General features: G+C 44.9%; 1 protein-coding gene and 1 long non-coding RNA gene across 5 annotated transcripts in view; one reads left to right on the forward strand and one right to left on the reverse strand.

The window, feature by feature from the left end:
- The window catches only part of PLAGL1 (PLAG1 like zinc finger 1), a 56,297-nt gene extending 41,765 nt beyond the window's left edge, over positions 1–14,532 (reverse strand). For 2 of the 4 annotated variants that reach the window (XM_064509083.1, XM_064509081.1), the window contains exon 1: positions 8,522–8,883. The gene's annotated coding sequence lies outside the window, so the exon portion shown is untranslated. Of the gene's footprint in view, positions 1–8,521; positions 8,884–14,454 lie in introns of those variants that run through there. The other 2 variants (XM_064509082.1, XM_064509084.1) reach the window with 2 other exon arrangements.
- LOC135327881 (uncharacterized) lies at positions 8,696–16,309 on the forward strand. The gene is made up of 3 exons (XR_010388393.1): positions 8,696–9,120; positions 10,924–11,080; positions 16,227–16,309. It is a non-coding gene; the product is annotated as an uncharacterized LOC135327881 (long non-coding RNA).
- The last annotated feature ends 3,073 nt before the right edge of the window (positions 16,310–19,382 follow it).

Genomic DNA, 19,382 nt, shown 5'->3' on the forward strand with positions numbered 1-19,382 from the left:
TTTTTACTAGAGGTTCAGCACCTAAAATTTGTGGTAAACATTTGTCTGCATGGGCACTGGTACTTACAAAGACCAAAGAGTTCTGGGATTCAAGCACAGAAATTGTAAAAACTTACAGGAAAAAAAAAATCAGTTGCAGTCTTCTCTCTTCTTTTAAAATAAGATAAAAAGGGAAAATCAAGTTAGTCTCCCATTTATTCTTGTTTTCTTTTCCTCCTTGTCTATACTTCTCTTTTGGTCAGGGCAGCATCCCTTCATTTTGCTGGATAAATACCTGAAAACTAATATAAATTTTTATTAATCAACAAACTCCACATACCTTAGCAGACTCAGTGAAAAATCTGTACACCAAACACCTGACCTTAAAACTAAGCAGAAGTGAGCCTTTGAAAAGGGAGGGAGATGATTCTATCCATCGTTCTTGCTAAGGGTATTTTAGAGAGAAGAACAGTGTGCAAACGTGTCCAGGCCAAGTAAAGATGATTTCCAAGTGTGAAAATTATTCTTGTCACTTGCAGCTGTTGCGAGGGGAGTAACAAGGCCCAGAAGCCCTGCTGGGCAGGAGCACTGATAAGAATATCATTAAGGTCCATCTGCAACTTCTGAGACACCTAAAGCTCCTCTGGAATCTTTTGTTCCAAGCAAAAGTAAAAATCCAAAGTGACATGTTTCCAAAACAGGACACTGTGAATGTCCATATGTGGTAAGAAACTTTTCATCCTCTCCCCCTCTGCGCCATGTGCTCACAGAAGGGAAAGCACAGAATATTTTCTAGAACTATAGAATGTCAGTCCTAAGTTCTTTATTTCTTTTATATTAAATGTGTTAGCTTTGCCTGCTTGCTTGTTTTGTGTGGAAATGACTGCTAGGTTTGTAAAAACAGATGAGTCATGAACCAGTCAGAATATTTCCAGTAAAACATACTTTTGTCTGAATACACCGAGTTACTGAAACCAAAGCAGTTTTCAGAAATGTATCAGTTTCAGTAACTTTGTAATGAAGCAGTGCTGTAGGCTGTATTGCTTCTGACTGAAATTCTTAGTTTCAACCAGCCTCCGTCTTCTGAGATATAACAGGCCCCCCACTGACTGTGGAAATCCTCACCTGACATGGTTTTCCTTAATTTCATCAGCACCTGCTGCTGAGCATGGAGAGTGAATAGCCATATCTCTTTAGCTCTTGGCACCACCAAAACTGGCAAGAACTATTTTGGCTGCTGGGTTTACAAGCAGCAAATGATGTCTTTGCTCTGGATACATCATGTACTAGTTTCAAAATTTCTTTCCTATAGGCAGTGCTCTGGTAGCAGGGTGGGGAGGAGCAGCTTCATCTTAGTGTGTGTGGATCCATCCTGGCCAGCAGCCCTGGGCTCTTGGATGAGAACGGAGAATACAGCAAGGTCATATTTCAACAGGCAAATCACCTGATTTCAACAGGCAAATGGCCTGCTGTTGTTTTGCTGTGAGAAGCTGTGGTGTGCAGCAGTATTAAGTCACCTGTTAAATTAATATGGGAGACTGCTCATATAGCTAAGTGCAGTTAAAGTAGAAAAAAGTTACATTGGCTCTTATTAGCTCCTTGTCTAATGGCTTAAAAATACAAGTCCTCTTGGAAAAGGTGTAATGGATTCTGCTTGCCCAGTGATGCAGGTGAGCTATGATATTCCACCAACATATAAGAAGAAAGAGAGGCCTGAACGCACCCTGGTGGGTATTTGTAAAGTTTTTTGTTTTCTAGAGTATTAAAAAGCTTACCAAAGACCTCCTCGCAAAGAAAGTTGAGCTAATTATTAAGACTAACTGAAACCTGGATTCAAATGGAACTTCTTATGTTAACAGAACACATCTCTGGGGTTTGAACTGTTTTTCCACCTAGCAGTTTCTCTTCTATTCCTTCAATCCAACTTCAGTTATGTTTATAGTAACTTCTTTCCTTTAGCTAATACTTTCCGGTATTTCATTATCTTTCCTTTGCCTTTTGCTTACTGCCGTATTCCAGATCTGTGCTTGGCATTGCTGCTTCCCTTCCTTTTACACCAACCTTGACTTTGCACGTACACTCGACACACCACATATGCAGAGATGACTCTTTTTCTCTTCCTGACAAAGAGTGAACATCCACCTCTCTGGGGACAAAATACACTTTGAACTAGTTATGTTTTTAAAATGTACTTCACCGGTCCTTCAACTGTTTATTATTACAAGGCAATGTACTGCTTAGATACTTGGTGTCTTTTCTGGGTGGGAAGATAATCTGTCAAGGCACTGCAGAAACAGAATTTCACACTTTATAAATCACTTGTATATTGTTTGGCCTTGAAGCACTTTCTTCATTTTAATATTTAAAAACAGCCATATCAGCTCTAATGTTACTTATTCCTGTAGGATAGGACAGAATAGGCAGACAGGACAAACAAATGGTGTTGATCACATTATACAGCTGTGGAGATTAAAATAATGTTCTAGCTAAAGTAAGCTAACAAATTTAAAATGACAGCTAACGACCAAAAAAGCAGGTAGGACTTTTACTGTTGCAGTTCTCTCTGGAAGATGTACATGATACCTTTGCAGAAGATATCTTGCTTATGCCTCAACAGTCCCTCAACACCATTCATACCAACAAAACCTGGAAACTGGGACTGAGCAGAAAAGCAAAGTATAGTGCTGCCACTGCACTACATTTGTTTGCTATTGAATTTGCCATCATAGATTAGCTATTGCTACCCTATAACACTTTCTTTCCTAAGTGCAATTCTACTTCGGATCCTGAGGAAAAAGCATAGTGTGTCTATACTGGCTTTCCTATCTGTGCCATAGTACAAGACTTGGAGCAAATGGTGTATCATGGCTCTGTCTGCTCTAGGTATCGGATGGGCTGCACAGGGCACAACAGTGGTCTCTTCGTTCTCTGTGCATCTACCCTATAGGCCTCTTTAGCCAACCTATATCCTGCTTGGATGCCCCTTGCACAGGGGTGACCACACTGGTGGCCACATCCTATGCATACTACTAGCTGCTGCTCAGCTTTTGTTGCAAACATGTATTTCTTGCCACAGTTCTTCAGATAATTTTTTGAGAGGCAATGGTATCAGGAGGCTGACATGCGGACGGTGCCTCCCAACAAGATGAGCCCAGAAAGTTATTCATCTGTGGATGAACTTCGTCATGCCGGAGTGAGTAGTGCTCCTAACCTGGCCACCCAGAGCACATACAGCTTTGCCCAGGGTGGTTGGTATCACTCCAAGGACGAAGCATGCTGCCTTTTGTGCAATGACTGGGGTGAGCTGTTCCACGCAGGGAGCATCTGCAATAGGACTGGTCTGGCAGGTCATCTGCAAGGTCCATCCATGCAAATAGTTCATAATTAGTGCTAAAACAGCTCTATGTGCAACACACAGCTCAGGACAGCCACCAGCTGAGCTATCTTACCTCTGCCCACAAGTTCTCCTTTGTCAGATGCCCCTCTGTGCCATATGAGACAAAAAGAATAGTATCAATCTATACATACATCTCCCATTATATCTCAATACACAAAAGAAACAACTCCCCCGCTTCTCACCAAGATATAAATAGAACAGGCATGAACAAGCATCCTCCTAGGACAGATCCACTTGGTGCTTCCTCAGATCAGGGGCGGTAGGGAAGGAGGAGGAAGTGACAGTGAATCTTTCTGCATGGCACCGGACCGACTCTCAGCAGTCAGGCTGGGAAAAGGGTTAGCACTTATTCTCTGATCTCTGTGGGCAAGACAGGGCTGGGAGGTTGTCTTCCCCAACACTTGACCATTGGTGAGTCTGGACTAGGTGCCAGTCACAGCAGACCATGAGTCCCTGTGACGTCCCTTACACCTTCTCTTATGTTCCAGTAGCAGTGGCTGAGTTCAGATGAATGAGATGAAATGCTCGCAGTTTCCTCTCCTCACAGCTACTTTTTCAGGCTCTTCACTGACAAAGACAAGAACTAGAGTTTTCATTTACATTTGTTTAATGTCTTCAAAGATTTAGTAGCAACTCAAAGGGCCAAACCTTTTTCTTCACTTCAAAGTTGAGGTTCTCCAGAGAAAAAAATGTCAACTATGAAAAAATAAGTATGATGCTGAGTTACCAACCCAGCATGATTGAGCTGACTTTCAGCCCTCTTATGACCCAGCACCAGAGCTAGAAATGCATGTTTTATAGTTCTGCATTTTATTCCCACTGAAGTTTTTTAGGGGTTTAGCAAGGGAATATCCAGTGTCAAATAGTCCAGGGATGTCCTTTTAAAATCAAAGAAGCTGAGTGGGAGAAAACAGAGCGAAGTAATCAATGTGATGGGACTCACACAATTTCTCCAACTCATCAAAATTATAAATCAATGCCTTATCGTACAATTTATAGACTTGGAATTATGAGTGGTAATGCTATCCAAAAGGTACAGATTTCCCTATCTCAAGCTGCTTATGAAACAGCTTCTACTAAAATTGTATTCTAGGTGCAGGAAGGAGAAGTTAAAAGCAGACTTATTCTTCCCTCCAAGACAGAAATAGTTTACCAAGGTATCTTTGGTACTGATTTAGCACTGCAATTCATGCCATTTTATGCAGTGAGATGAATCTGTACCGTACAGGCACAAAAAGCAGGGAAAAGGAGCAAATATCAGCAGCATAGGGTCAAAGGTATTTTCTCTCTTAGGATCTTCATATTAGGAGACAGCTGGGACCTGAAACACTCTTTCAAAGTGAATGTCAGATAGTCTATATTCAGAAGAATGCAATGAAGAAAGAAATAAGTCAGCAATAAAATAAAGCTAGAAGCAAAATATTTATTTGATTATCCTTGGGATGTGTGTGGAGTTAAACTTCATGATCAACTTTTAGGATTTTCCCATACAGTATTCAAGGAGACTGACCTTCTTTCTGTCCTAACTCTTGTTATTTCCTGCTAGTTATCATAAAAAAGCAGGATCCTTGGCATCATTTTAAAGAGATTTCCTACTTCTTTCCACACACGCAGGAAAAGAACAAACAGTTTCTTCTGCTTTTAGTGATTATTAAATGGTGTGGCTAGTTGTACAGTGTCACGTGCTTAAGTAACAGCATGTGACTGCTGTCCCCTGTGCATTTGGAGCAGTCCCCATTGATTCATGCTTATCTTTCAAAGCAGGAACATCTTAAAATAAAACTTAAGTGGAGCCAGTAGGGAACTAGTTGGCAATGCGTATTTTAAAAATGCCCTGGTTCTGCAAGCATCTTGTAAGTAAGATTACACTCACTGAAGTCAAGAGGACTATTTATGTCTGTAAGGTTAGGTATAAGCATCAAGTGGTCAAACAAATGAAAGTTATACCAAACACTAGCACAGCCTGTCCTACGTACCCTGCTTGTATTCATGGGTGGTGGTGTGTGTGCGTGGGGAGCTTCGCTTTTTTTCTTTTTTAAGCATCAACCAGGAAGTTAAGTGCATGAGGGAAAGAAAGAGGGGACAGAGGCCCAGGTCCTGGCCCCTATAACACATTGCAGAAAAAATGTGTCGTAATAGTCCAGTGGGAATTATCTGAAGCTGTTTCCCTTCCACTGAGTCCTGGCAGAGGGTCAGGCGGGGAAGAAGAAATGTGTTTGCTCACAGAGCTCAACAACAAGGAGATTCTGATTGAAGAGTGGATTATGGAATTGAAAGGAAATAGAAGTTATTGTCTTTAGTTATGGAGCATGAATCTGTGACCTGCTGGCTTAGTGTCTCTTTGCAAGATGAATGCAAAACAAGTGTCCATGTTAAAAAAAATAAAAAAATAAAAAAAAGGTGTATCTGCAAGCAATGTACCCAAAATGGTTTAACTCTCCATTTTTATCTTAAAAACGCTCAGTGCAATTTGAAATCAATTTGAAGATGCCAACCTAAGGCTTCAACCTGTTTAAACTTGGAGATCCAAGTACGTGATTGAATAGGCCCTACCGCATTTCAGAAATAATTACTTGTTTTATTTGTTTGCTTTCTGGTACAGAACTATTCAAGCCTCCCCCTACTGCCCTCAATCTGACGCACAGGGCCAAAGGCAACAGCACACTTCTGATCTTATTTCTAGTTTGTATCGCCATGCATCCCACCTTGTACTTTTTACACAAATTACGCCATTTTTAATATGCAATGTCTGCCATGAATTCTGAACAATCAGGTCCTGTTTAAACATCAGAGATACACCCTGAGACCCTTCAAAAATTGGAAATGCTGTGGCAATCAGCCTATTACACAGTTATATTATTCCAGGATCTACACAGTTTCCCATTAGGTTTGCAAATGAGATTTTGACTGCTTTGACTTACAATGCAAGGCAACTAAGTGCACACTAATGGCGGAAAATATACCGAATGCATAGCAGAATCACAGCAGCAAACACACACAATATCAAATAATAATCACACAATTTGTCACTGATCCTGTCACCATATCCGTATTGCCATTTAGTGCAACTGCTCATGTTCCACCCTGTACCACCTGCCTGGCGCAGCCTCGTTTTGTGTTTTACAATATTACTGTTGCCCATTCATAGAGGTGGACTGGTGCTGCACGAAGAGGCAGCAAAAATGAATTCCTAATGACAGCATTTTTGTTTCTCCCCAGTGAAGGGCCAGAGCACAACAGAGGTGCTGCATGTACAAAATCAGTAAAACACTTCAAATCTTGCTAAAAGAATAGAGAGAAGTTTTCTTGTAGGAAAAGTATGCCAGATCCAATGTGTGGGAGAATAGGCATTTCAGTGCCATAGTGCTGTGGGCTCCAGCGTACAACCCCAGCATACAAGACAGCAGTCAGCCCCTCAAAGAGATCAACTGGGGATCAAGGCAGCTGGTGAGTGAAGTGAAAGCGAGACCTCTTCTTTGAAACCTTACTGACCTCTTGACCAAAAAATGTAATGGTATCATAATACCATTTCACACTAATGATTTCAAAAAAGTACCACTTCCCACTACTGACTTCAGCACAAAGCGAGCAAGAAAACTTCAAGTCGGAACAGCAGCACTTGACACTTTGCACAGCTGCAAGTGCTTAGACAAAAGACTTAAAACTGTCACACTTTTTGCTAAGCATCAGGACAACTAAAAATCAGGTGCCAGACAACGGTGTTAATTTTACAACTGCGATATTGAGAGGGCTGATTACTTTAAAAAGTACTTCTGGAGGACCAGGCCACCACAGCAAAGGCTCTTAAAGCAGATCTTCATGAGAGCGAGAGACAGCAGTGCTGTGAGGGCTCCCCCGATTTGGAACCTCTTCCTTCCTTTTTCTGTCAGATTTGTTAATCTTTTGGCAAGAATGCAAAGTGGATCCACTCCTGTCACTTCATGAAAAGATGTACATATTTGTATTTACTAGTGAACACACTTGTCATCAAGATGATATAAATAGTCCTGTATGTTGGACAAAGTGTCCATACATTATGTACCCAAGAAGATAGCATGGATTTGGTCCTATAAAGTTCTTAACAAATTGAAAGGAAAAAAAAATCAGCTGAGGAGAGAAGATTATATTTCAGCTCCCATTTTAAGGACAGTTGATACTTAGTGCTCTTATTCAAATAATTTAAATCTGTTCTACAGTGTTCTACAAAAGTGGTTAGCGATACTGGCCCTGTTTTGTAAGGAGGTACATATTGTTATGCTTAAGTTGCACAGGAAAAGCAACAGCACTTGGAGAAAAGTTTGGCTGTCCTGATTTCATCTTTCAAGGAACTATCACTTGGCTGTGGGATTCAGACTTTTAACAGAAAAAAAAACCAGTTTAATTTTAACAAAGTTATGTACCCTTTATAAAAATATAAATCTTATCATGAGGTAAAACCCTGCTCTCCCAGGAAAAAAAATTTTGTCTCCCGTAGGAGTCAATGACAGCTAAAGACCTGACTGCAGTAAGCTGTCATCCTGCTGAAGACAGAAGAAATACTGATGTAAACTGCCCTGCCGCGGCTCAAGGTGGCAGGAATTGTGAGGCAAGCGCTGAGAGCCGTTTGCGAACGGTGGGTATATATTTGGGCCCACAGCTGGTTTTAATAAGGAAATAAACCTCTGAGGTCAAAACACAGTTTCACACTGCAGGGGCGCTACTATAGAGTATGTGTCAAAATACAGTTAACCATTGCACATCCGCTTTACAGAAGCCTCACGTATTTAGCGTGATGGACTATAAACACTCAGGAAAGTGCAGCCGAAGCGAGACGTGACCCCGCCACCGCCGCCCCGGTTCTGGGGCCTCTTTATCCTCGAGGCCGGCCCGGGGCCCAGGCGCCTTAGCCCGTCCCGAGGCTTTTGCAAAAAGCGAAGGCGACAAGTGGAGGGGGGAACAGTGGCCGGGGGCAGAGGCTGAGGCTTGTGAGAAAGTTTAGCGGAAAAATAAATAAATAAATAAGTGGACAGATAGATAAATAAATAAATAACAGCAGGCTCCTGAGGGCGGATACATGTGGCGTAATTCGCTTTCCGCGCTGCGGCAGGGAGGGAGCTTCGCCGTGCTCGGGACCCCCCCGCCGCCCCCCGCCACGGCCCCGCTCACCTCATGGCCCGGCCCCGCGGGGCCGCCCGCGCCCGGCCGGGCGGCGGCAGCGGCGGCGACGGCGACGGCTCTTCCCGTCGCCGCGGCGGTGCCCGGCCCGGGCGGTCGCGTCCCCTCCCCGCCTCGGGCGCGGGCGCGGCGGCTCCGCGGGGCAGCGCGCACTGCCGAGAGGCGGCGCGCAGCGGCTCGGGGCTGCGCGGGGAGCGGCGGGGCGGGGACAGCGCTCCCGCGGGGCTGCAGCGGCACCGGACGGGCCGAGGCGGATCCGCAGCCGCCGCCGCCAGCAGCGCCCTCCGCCCCGCGCTGGCGGGCGGCAGCGCGGCGGTGGCCGGAGCCTGGCGCGGCCGCGGGCGGGCTGCGCCTGCCGCTTCCTCGCCGACACGCGCGACTCGCTGGGAAACGCGTGGGGCTGGGCAGAGCTTTAGCTCTGCCTCTGGTGCTGCAGCCTGCTCCTCGCAGCTCCGGTGCCTGGAAGCTTTTAAGTCACGTCTCTAAGACCACCAAAACTGTAGTCGTGGTAACACAGAGTTGTCGTGGCTTCTAAGGATCTGAAGAAATGTCCTCCTTTCGCTGGTGATCGTGAATGACTCTAAAGGAAGGTACCTTACAGCATTAAAAATTCCCTGAACTATTCTGCTTCCTCATGTTAGGTCTTTGTTACAGAGTTGGACATTGGCAAACTGAGGGGCGTAATTACATAATCACTCACCCGAGTAAGTGTGTGCACGTATCCAGGTGGACTTTCCCGTGAATGGACTTGGGCACATTGCCTCTTGTCCTGTCCCTGTATATCCCTGTAAAGAGGGTACCCCACCTAGTCTGTAACTATGGCTTACATACGGGGAGACCGTGATTAGACACCCCCCCAAGCCCCTCTTTCTCTTCTCTGGGCAGAACAAACCAAATTCCATCAACCTTTCTCCATATGCTGTGTTCTCCAACTGTGGTCATCTTTGTGACTTTCTCCAATTTTTCAGTGTCTCTCTTCAACTGGGAAGGAGTGAACCTGGGCACCATCCTCCCGGTGGGGCCCCGGGAAGCAGAGCAGAGTCATGGCCTCCTCAGTCTGTTGGCCATACCCCTGCAGATGCAGTGTCGGTGGCAGCTTGCCTTCCTGGGTGCAGGGGTGCACTGCTGAGTGTGCTCTGCGAGCCCCAGGGCAATTTCAGCATTGCCCACCTCAGTCAGTCACACCCCAGCCCGTGCTGCTACTCAGGATTAAGGAAAAAAATCTTCACTGTGAAAACAAACACAGGAATAAGCTGCCCAGGGAAAGGGTGGAATCTCAATCTCTGGAAATATTCGCAACTTGGCTTGACAGGGCTCTGGATATCCTAGTCTAAGGCTCTGCTTTGAACAGACGGTTGGACCAGATGATTTCCAGAAGTCCCTTTCAATCTAGATTTTTCTATGATTCTCTGAATCAATGTGTGGCTTTTCAGGGAACTGTAAATACCTTGACTATTATGTCAACTGTTTTTGAAGCAAATGTATTTGATCCAGTAATTAAAATGACAATGTTTGGCCTGCTAGTAGTTGCATCTTAAGCAATCTTTTAGGTGTACTCTGTAACCCATCATATTCTATATGAGTATTTTCTAACATGGGCATGTTCTAAAGGTTATTTTTGAAGTGGATATACTTTCAATTTTCAAAGCATGATTCAATCATGATTCCTATTGAGTCAAATTTCATTGTGAGATCATTTGTTACGGTATATATTGCCTCCAGCTAGGACTCTGACAGGTGGAAGCAATCTTTCCGGGGCAGTTTCAGGCATTATTTTACCAGCTTCTCAGCCCGACCTTTTGCCAGAAATTATGAACCACATGGCAGTCAGCAGCACGGGATATGTGTCTACGCCACCATGGCTACTCTGGGCCACTGTCTAATATATTAGCTTAAATTGTCAGTGACAGTGGATGTATGCTAATATTGCCAGATGTGAATATCTAAGGCCTGGGGAAGATGAGAGGGCCAAATGTTCATGGGGGAGGGGGACTGAAGAAGTGGGCTGAGGAAACACAAGGCAGTTTATAACTACAATAATACTGCAATACAATGTGTATAGCTATACTCTGGGCCCTAAGCTAGCATAACTTCCCTTTTGTACCAGTAGAGTTACCCTAGTAGTGAGAAACGACACTGAAATTGTTTCACAAGCACTTCTGATGATGGTCATACTGGTCTAAAGGTGCCTCCTGTGAGAGGGCAGGATAGGGATCATTAAGGTTTTGAAGACAGTCTTATACTGCTATCGTTTAAAGCAAAACAGCTTCTATGGGTTACCAGGGCTGTACCCATTGAAGATGGATAAGATGGGGTATGTACTTAACACACACATATAAACAAGCCAGAAAACATCTTCACAGGTGTGTTCTTTTCATCCATTTTTCTTCCAGCTCTTTGAAACCCATGTTTTCCATCAGCATCAGACCAGCCATGAGTATTAGTCTCACCAAAATGTTCACAATCTGTCACTGTGCAATGGAGACATGTTGAGACTCCAGTTTGGTCCATCAGTATCGAGAGGATTTCTGACTGAATCATGGACAGGCAGTAAGTCTTGATGTCTTTACTACTTCTCAAGTACATGCTGAAGTAAACATGGGAGTAAGCTGATTGTTGGTGTAATGCTTTGGCTCTTTATGCAGAAATCAATAGATGGAAACCACACGGACACAGTAAGATTGTAACCAGCTGCTTCTGATAATGCACAGAAAGATAGAAAGCCTCATTGTGCATACGTGCTACTGTTTTGGGCTTTTGCTGGCTGACACCCTTACTGGGCATAACTAGAAAATGCACCAGCTCCTGAAAACAGTTGTACCTAATTTCTGTGTGCTACAAGTGGTCCTTTGGCATAGGTCAGTGCCAAAATAAACTTTGTGTCCAGTTTCCGAAGGTTCTGGAAAAGGTGCCCAGAAGCCTGCATCCTGGCTCCAGTGCACAAAGATGTTAAGAGCTGCTTATTAAGTTGCTTATCATCTGAAAAGGTGGTTGCATATAAGCAGGGGAATGTATTTTTTTTCCAGTCTGTAAGAAAAGACTGAAACAATTTTGCTGAATTTTTTTCAAACAGTTCAGCTCAGGGCTGAGACATGACATGGAAATACTCAGCAGCTGCAGTTATAAAGCACTGATACCCAGGATCTCAGTGTGTACTGCACTTAGTGACATTAAGTGTTGAGCACATGGAGCAGAACCAGGAGCTGGCAGCCTCTGGGGCCTTCCACCCCTTCCTTCCTCCTCTTCTCATCCCTGGGAGAATTTCAAAGCAATGCCTGAGACCCCCCAGGAAGGGAAGGCTCCTTCTGCACCCACAGCTGGGCAGCCCTTCCCTGCTGGCCAGCTCACCCCCTCACGCAGCTGCCAGGCCTTTTCACAGAGGCCCAGAGTAGCTTGTCCCTCCTGGGCACCTGGGTCTGCAATGGCTTGTCACACTTGTGGCCCATGCTCTTCCCCATCCCTTCCCACGTGTCTTCTCCATATAGACATAGAGTCCTTGTCCCAGCCTTGCAGAGGGTTGCAGGCCCCTATGGAGGGTGCTGGTGGATGGACAGGAGAGTTCAGTCTCCAGAGACTGTTAACCTTCCTCCAGGACATCCTGGGCAGCCCTGCATCTGGAAGCCATGCCATACCTGGTCTTTCTAAAAGCTTTGCCACAGAAAAAGGTGTGAAGGTTAGAGTAGAAGGATTGCTTCATACATTGCCAGTTATTCAGCCAAGCTGTGTACCGTACAGTGGTGCTGTTCTGCAGGACTCTGACTGTCCTTTCTGAGCTGTCAGTGCTCCTGGATGCTCGTCTCCCTCATCTAGAAAAAGTTAGACTAGCCACGTTTTCTTCAGCGGAATGACTGAGTGGGTGGACTGATTGTCCCACTCTCCTCATGGATCCCTGGGAAGACTATCTTTCCTAATACCTAAGCTCATCCAGCAGCCACAGACAAGGAAGTCTTCAAGCTTTTTCACAGTCAGATCCCACTGAATAGTCTAGCAGAACCTCAGCTGCTTCACTGGCACCCACATTACAGGGCTAATGGCCACAAAGGCCTTAAATCAACTAATGTGACAAAAGGAAGCACCATTTCCACTGAATTTAAACCCATCTTTCTCTGTGCTGGAAACACAATCCCTCCTAGAGACCTCCCAGCCCCATGACCAAAGCCATTCTTGGCTTAACTATGACATGATGCAACAGAGAAGGCCCACAAAGCCATATGGAGAGAGCTTTTTGTTCGTCTTCAAACAGCAAGACCTAATCAGCCTTCCTCATTCAAGACATTCTGAAAGAAAAATGCCTTTTTTATCCCCTAAAAGGTTTCTTCCGTGTCATAATGTCCCGTCAGTTATGAAATGTTGTGATCTTGGGGCAACACTCCAGAAGCGCTGCCTGCAGACAGGCACTGGAACCTCTGTACCTATAGCCATATACATATAAAATTCTCTATTACACTTAATGGCAGCAAAATTGTCACAAATCAGAGAACAACCTACCTTCATAAAGCAGTCAACCTTCAGGATTCAGAACAATGACAGTTGAGAAGGTGGATTATCCCCTGAATCATCAGGGGATACGTCACCTCAGCAAAAATTGGTGTGTCCGGAGGGGGCAATTGACCCTGCAGTGCTCTGACTCCGCTCCCTTTGAGGTATGTGAAGGTTTGGGCATTACACCTCATGGGAACATAATGGAAACCAGGAAGAAAATCCACCCACATTTCTTAAAACCCTGTATGAAAGGCAGCACAGACTGGAAGATGTAGGATCCTGAGTCAAACTCAGCTGACTAAGGGCCGGAGGATCTCCTAGCCTGCACTTCCAAAGCTGTGCTGTACATAAGGGCTGAACGCTGGATGGCCACAGCTCTCAACTTGCTAGATCAGGTGCCAGTCATTAGTCTCTAACTATGTAGAGAGCAACCTCATTCTGTTGCACATTACTACATTCAACTTATTTAGTTTACTTCTGACCACTTTCCCAAGAGTGGAGCTCTAGGCACTGACCCTGACACCACTTGTACCCCAAGCCCTGCTAAATAGCCACTTGCTTTAAGCACTTTTTCTCCTCATGGAGACCTGTAGGGAGCTCTCAGGAAACATCTGGCTATACATTAGGTTATGTACTTGTAGCAAAGTTTTGAAACAGCAGACACCTGGCTGGGCCATGGGCAGAAAACAGTCAGGCCCGACAGCTCTACAGAAGTGCCCCTGGAGCTAGAAGAACTGCACCTTTCCTTTCCAGGGATGTGCTATGCAGAAGAAAACAGTGGCACCTCCTGGCTTTGAAACTGATGACTTTAAGGATTAAAGTCCAAAAGGCCAGGTTGCTTCTTCCCAAGACTCCTGCTGCCTCTCTCTGCCCTCCAGACCATGGGCCTGGAGGCTCTTCCAAGCAGCTCTCCCTCATCAGGGCTGGGGGCATGACAAAGATACAGACACACCTCTTCTCTGGAGCATACAACCCCTTCAAGATACAGCTCCTGAACAGTCACTGTGAAACCTCTTGGCATGTGCAGATCCGTGGCAGTTGCAGTGCTTGACCTATGCACAGCAGCTCAGGAGATGGTCCTCGAAGTGTCCCCCACTTTGCTAGCTAACATGAACAGAAACGCCCCTCTGGGGTGACGTGAACACTAGGATTGAAGATAAAACGCAGGAGAGTCCCTCAAGAACAACCCAATGACTGAACGAATGAAGCCAAATGCAGGATTTCCTCACCGACACTGCACTCTGCTGGCCATCAACACGGCAGGCATCATTTCTCCGAGGCACAAAGCTTTTGTGGGACCCAGCACAAGAACCAGGTGTTTTCTGTTGCTAAACCTCTTCCCAAACAGAAACTTGCTGGGCTGCATGCATGCGCGAGTACACACGCTTAAACACACATGCATGCATGCACATGCACACACACACACACACACACACACTCACCCCTTGGTGGCTGTGGAAGTGAAGTGCTGAACAGCGATGCAGAGAGCCAGAGCCCAACTCTGTTTGTGGTACACACCCCATCCGGGCCCTCAGCAAAATCCTTGGCTCCCAACAGCACCACCAGCAGGAGCCTGAACGTGCACAAGGATTGTTGTCACTATTGTAAAAACGGAGCTGCTCTCTCCCAGAAGGGCAGGCACTTCTAGGCACTCTTTCCAGCACCATCAGAATGGGGCACTTGTTCACTCAGGCATTGCTATGTCCAAAGGACTGCTTGTAGCACAGAGGAATTAAGTGCTACTTGCTTTCAGGAGCTGGGTCCTCTTCAAGTCATGCCGACTCTGGGTATCTGTCAGGAAAAGCCCCAAACAGTACCACACACGCACAGCGAGGCTCCCTAGCTTTGTGAGTTTTTATCCAAAGTGGCTGTTCAAAACCTCCCTGTGTCCATGTGGTTTCCAGGTATCGATCTCTTTGTAAAGTATAACACCAACAACCAGCTCAGCAGCTGAGCTCAGTTGTTGCACAGAGGATGCTGAGACAGGTTCATACGCACAGGAGTTTATTTCTGGAGTCTGCAGCTGGCGGCATACATCAGCTTTTGCAGTGAAGTTACTTTGGTGGAAAAGCAGGACAAAAAGAGTGAGACAAAAAAGAAAAGGAAAGAGAAAACTCTCTGCAGCAGCCTGCCAGGAAGAAAAGGGGCAGGAGTCAGCAGCTGAGTACCCTCCCGGGCAGCCTCTCCAGTGCAACAGGTGCTCCCCCCACAACACTTTGGGAAGGGACAAAAAAACCTTTCCCCCCTTTTCATCTCTCCACTAGTTGGGGCTGCCAAGACAGAGTTTGGCCATGAGCATAACTTGGAGCAGCTGCGGGGCTGCTGTACACCTCCCTGTACAGCTCCTCCCAGGCAGCTGAACCTGCCAAGGCTTCCACAGCGCATAGGCTCTGGCTGCAGGGACTCTGCATGCCCCCTCACATCACCCACAGCATAGTGAAGGGGAAACAGGAGGTTCAGGACACCAGGTCCCTGCCAGCAGGGTTGGCTGCAGAGCTTTGCACTGGGACAGTCAAGTGCAACCTTTGTAAGCCTTTGAGGGCCAAAGGCACCAAAAAGAGGAGGGTGGGAAAAATCTAGAAGAAATGGACTTAAACTTTGCACTGAATAGTGCAGACCGAGTGGCAGAAGGGACATCCTAAACAACAGAGATTCTGTGACTACAGGACAATGTATCACATGTAGTGGTGGACAATGACAACCAATGGAAAACAGAGCTGGAACAACTTTGCCTCGGGAAGAACACCATGAGCTAAGATTTCTCCTTCCCCAGCCTCTGTGGTTCTGTGAGATGCAACTTAAAAGGCCCATAAGCATGAGTATTTGGTCTGGGGGAAGGAACACTGCTGACAGCTGCCCCCACAGTGGCTTTAAATTAGAGGACTGTTAAGGACTGGTGTCTTCACTAATCTGTGGCAGTATCATGGGAGATCAGACCACCCACGCAGCAGAAGAGAGCATGAGACATTCCCAGGCAGCCAGGGACAAGAGCCCTTGGCCCAGAAGCAACCACTGCAGATTGGTTTACTAAACTGAAATGCTCAGGTTTGTAGGATTTGAAGCAAAGCATGTTTTGAAACTGGATTAAACTGTGTTAAGAAAGAAAACCAAAAACTTTTCAAAACCATACTCCTAAGCTCCTTAGCAGTCGTAATTTAACATTCCATGTTAGTAGACCATTCTTCAGCAATTTTTCTCACTTTTACTACCATAGGCTTTGTCATCAATGCAAAGTGTGTGGGTGTGGAGTTTCCTGTTCAGTGCCAATTATCAGTGAAAAAAGTGGAGGAAGTGGGGGTATGTAAGTCCCATTTAATTTGTAGTATTTTTGAGATTTGCTGTACTATTTCTGCTACAAAATGAGGTCCCCTATCTGAAGAAAACCCTTCTGGTACCCCAAATCTTGGTATGATTTCTTTTAATAACATTTTCACTACCTCCCTTGCTTTATTGGTATGACATGGGAAAGCCTCAGGCCATCCTGAAAAGGTGTCAACAATTACCAACAAATATTTATATCCATTACATCTTGGTAATTCAGAAAAATCAATTTGCCAGTAATCCCCAGGCATGAAGCCCCTTTTTACTTCCCCTGGGGGGGGGCTTCTTCTGAATCTTGGGATTATTTCTAAGACAGGTTTCACATTTTTGTGTAATACCCTTTGCGATTATTAACATACTAACTCCCACAGCAGATCTTTTAACTGTTTCAACCAATGCCTCAGCTCCCATGTGGGTACTATCATGTATTTGCTTCATTAGCTCCTTCATTATCGGCAAAGTTACCACACATTGTCCAGTAGATGTCACCCACCATCCTTCAGGAGTTTTTATGCATTCCAGTATTTCTGCTAATTTATTTTCTTTTTCAGTGTATACTGGAATTTCCATTTTTAACATTCTCTCTGGAACTAATGCTGCCACCGACACGGATAATGCTGCCCTTTTTGCAGCCTCATCGGCCCTTTTGTTCCCTTTAACTATGTCAGTCTGTCCGGACTGGTGCGCTTTGCAATGCATTACTGCCATTTCTTTGGGTTTATTAACTGCTTTGAGTAGTTCCATAACCTCCTTACCGTATTTTATAGGATTCCCTTGAGAAGATAGCAATCCTCTTTCCTTCCAAATTGCGCCATGGGCATGTATAACCCCAAAGGCATATTTTGAATCTGTAAACACGTTAGTCTGTTTTCCCTCTGATAATTCCAGAGCCTGGGTTAAAGCAATCAGTTCTGCTTTCTGGGCGGATGTATTTGTTGGTAGCGATCTTGCTTCAATTTCTCCTTCCAAAGTGACAACAGCGTATCCAGCCCTTCTTTCTCCCTTTATTATAAAACTGCTCCCATCAGTAAATAATTATGCAGAAGAAAGCATCTTTTAAGTCCAATACTGTAAAATAGACATTGGAATCATTTATCGTCATTAACAAAGTGTATGGATTGGGTACCACTGGGTGCACATCAGTCACTATCTGGTTAATAGCTCGCAAATCCTGTACTAGACCATACTCTTGTGAATGTGTTTTTTATTTTATTTTATTTTTTTACAGGCAGGATTGGAGCATTGTACTCAGACTGACATTCTCGCAACAGTCCATACTTTAAGAAATTATTAATTATAGGCTCCAGTCCGACACAGGCCTCTAAATTCATGGGATACTGTTTTCGCCTTACCGGTTTAGCTCCTTGTTTTAATTCCACCTTTACCGGTTCTACACATCTGGCTCTTCCAGGTTTCTCTGTTGCCCACACAAAAGGGACTACCGCGTCCATTACTTCAGAGGGAATTTTGCTTGGTCCATTCTCCACCTGTTTGGAATCCAGTGCTTTCTGTGACATATATGCTTATGCCTTCCAGGCATTATTTTGTGGAATGTGCACCTTAACTTTGTTTTTATCAAAGGTTATCTGTGCCCCCAGTTTATTCAGTAAACCCTCCCCATTAGGGGTAATGGGCATTCTGGCATATATAAGAATTCATGTGTTAACACTCTATTTCCTATTTCACATTTAATTGGTTGAAAGAAAGGTTTGACCTCTTGCTTTCCCGTGGCCCCAATTACTGGCATAGAGAATTTACTCATTGGTCCCTTACAGCTATTTAATACTGAATATGTTGCTCCAGTGTCTACTAAAAATTTAACTGTTTCATTCTCCAGCTTTACTGAAACCAGGGGTTCGGCTGGGGAATCCAATTTCTCGACCTCCAGTCCCCGTCAGTCTGAATCTTCTGTACCAATCATGAGCAAATCTGCCTCTGGAACAGATGCAGACTGAGGTTTCCAATGATCTGATTGTCTCTTTGGGCACTCATTTTTCCGGTGCCCCTTCCCCCAGCAAATTGCACATTGATCTCTCCTCAGTGGAATTTTATTTCCCAAATTCCCTCCTACTCTATGCCCTCTTCCACGTCCTTGTCCTTTCGGAAAACCTCTTCCCTGAAAGGAAGTTTGTGCCTGGGCAAATGCAGCTGCCAAGACTGCAGCATTTTGCCCCTTATCTTTCAGTTTCTCCTTTTGTTTTTCCTTTCTCTCTACTTCTTCCCTGTTATTGTACACCTTATATGCAACTTCTATTAATTGAGATATTGACATCCCCGACATACCATCTACTTTCTGAAGCTTTCCCCTCATATCTGGTGCTGATTGTCCTACAAATAATGTAGTAAAAGTCATCTTATTTGTTTCGTCCTTGGGATCCAAGTCTGTCCATTTTTGGGCAGTTTCACATGACTGCTTGTAAAATGCAGAGGGATTCTCATTCTTACCCTGTGCGACTTGATACAGTTTTGCAATATTTTGGGGCCTAGGTACTCCATGCTTTACCCCATGTAATATCAACTGTTGGTACTGTTTAGTCATTAACCTGCCTGCCCCTGTATTTTGATCCCAATCCGGTTCCCGGGCCAACATAAAACGGTCTGGTCCATCTCTAGCATTTTGTCTTTCATTCTCCTCTTGAGCTTTGTCTAATACCATTCTTTTCTCCTCAGGTGCAAGCAAAGTATTTAAATGCACCTGTAAATCCCGCCAATCTGCATTATGATTCTCAATTATCATTTTAAAGGTTTGATGCATCTTTTCTGGATTTTCTCGGTACGACCCGGCAGACTCCTTCCAATTCATTAAATCTGTGGTTGAAAAATGGACCTTCACATATACAGGCATCCCATCTGGTCTGACTGCTTGATGCAGCGGGGCCTGAATCACGGGATTTTGTTGAGCCCGAGTAGCCCAAGTTCTGCCTGCAATCGGGCTACATGCCTCACTTCCCTTATTTCTGCTATCAACACTACCTTGATCTCTTTCCGGAGAGACCAATAATTGTACATCCTCTTCCTCATCACCCACTTTTAAACATCTTTTCCCAAT

This window comes from Dromaius novaehollandiae, chromosome 3 (genome assembly GCF_036370855.1).
Source record: "Dromaius novaehollandiae isolate bDroNov1 chromosome 3, bDroNov1.hap1, whole genome shotgun sequence".
NCBI lineage: Eukaryota > Metazoa > Chordata > Aves > Casuariiformes > Dromaiidae > Dromaius > Dromaius novaehollandiae.